Here is a 1810-nt window from a genome sequence, read left to right as displayed (position 1 = left end):
TTGATGTGTTTAACAATAAAAAGTTTGAGAGCAAGGACTTTGCTCCTGTCCCAGAGGGTCAGTGACCTGCTTATTAGTAAACCTTACCAACAGCACTGAATTTAGCAGTAGTCTTAAGAACATGTGAATATTAAGCATACTATTTTATGTAAAGATACATGAATATACAGATGAATTTACATATATAACCTTTGTGAAAAATCAATCTGAATTCGCTATAAAACTTAAAGAGGTAGGAAGGAGATTTAAGCAGGTTTCCAGAATTTTTCATTCTTGATTTGTTTATTTCTGTGTAGAAATTCTTGGTTCCAATCATTACTGTTCACTACTTTTAAAAATGTAAATGCTAAGCCCACTTCATAATGTGGAATTTAAGAAACAAAACAGGATCATAGGGGGAGAGAGGGAGAAATAATATGAAATCAGAGGGGGAGACAAACCATAAGAGACCCTTAATCATGGGAAACAAATTGAGGATCACTGGAGGGGAGAGGTCTGTGGAAATGGGGTAACTGGGTGATGGGCATTAAGGAGGGCTGGGTATTATATAAGACTGATGAGTTGACTTCTACCTCTGAAACCAGTGAGAGAGATATATATATATATATACATACTGAATTTAAATAAAATTTAAAAAAATAAATGTACCTACTAGAAAATTAGTACTAACAGCATCTTAACATCACATATTATTGGTGGGGTAAGTATAGGATGCCCAGGATATAAATCTCTACCCCTAGGGTGGGAACATCCTTTCCAGCTAAAATTTGGCTGGGGAGAGAAATAACCTGGGAGAACCAAGAAAAACAGTGGGGACTGGGCAATGGTGGAGTGTCTGTAGGGCTTTAGGCCTATTAAATTATGGTTGGGCAGACACAAAACTAGTTTTTTCAAAATTTATGTTCCTGCTGGGAGTAAAAGTAATACAGAAATTTTTCAGAAATATTCTTTACCTCCAGAGAAGGTATATTCGTATTTATAAACCACCTTTTAAAAATCATCTTCAAAAGGGAGTAATAATTCATATGCAGCCCTAGGAAATAATAAATACTACCATTGTGTCATTTTTCTGTTTTACACGTTGTAACTTGCTAACCTATAAAGACCATTTCTTCCTGTGTACTTAACTCCTCCTCTCCCCCAGCTGTTAGTCACTAGGTCCACTGCTAAAGATACTCCATTATGAAGTTGAGTCCTTAATCACACAGGCTTACAATTAATATAAACTTAAATAGCAACTGCTGTGCTGTAAAGGTAGGAGCCTCCCTGGCTATGTTTTTTTTAATAGTACAAGAAACAAGGACGTAGTAATTATACTTTGGATTCAAATTCTCCTGTCACTTACTTCTTGATCTGGGCCAGAAAACCTTAATCAGTCCTCTCATCTATTAAATGGTGGGGAGGTGCAGGGGATAGTCTTACCCAACAGGGCTTTTTAAATGTAATATTCTATGTATACTGCTTAGCGTAGAAACTGACATTAGAAGCATTTTAGATTACTTAGGATGAGGTTTTAGAGTAAAGATAAGGATTCTTCTGGTCACTTGAACTACCCAATAAGGACTAATGCTTTAGACTGAGACCCAAGAAAAGAAACTTGGAAAGACAGGTTAGCTATTGCCTTAACCAAGAAGCCTCCCTTTCCTTCTGCTGCAAGTAAACCATGGGCTGTCAGCAAAGGACTTTTAAATGGTAGGGAGGTGGAAATCAAATGGGTTTTGTGACACGAGAGTTACAAAATTTAAATTTAAGGTTTTGTTGGAACATAGCCATGCTTGTTTATGTATTGTCTTATGGCTGCTTTCACACT

The sequence above is a fragment of the Canis aureus genome, chromosome 17, assembly GCF_053574225.1.
Source record: "Canis aureus isolate CA01 chromosome 17, VMU_Caureus_v.1.0, whole genome shotgun sequence".
NCBI classification, from domain to species: Eukaryota; Metazoa; Chordata; class Mammalia; order Carnivora; family Canidae; genus Canis; species Canis aureus.
The sequence above is the reverse complement of the archived record's forward strand: the minus strand, read 5'-3'. Positions refer to the sequence as shown.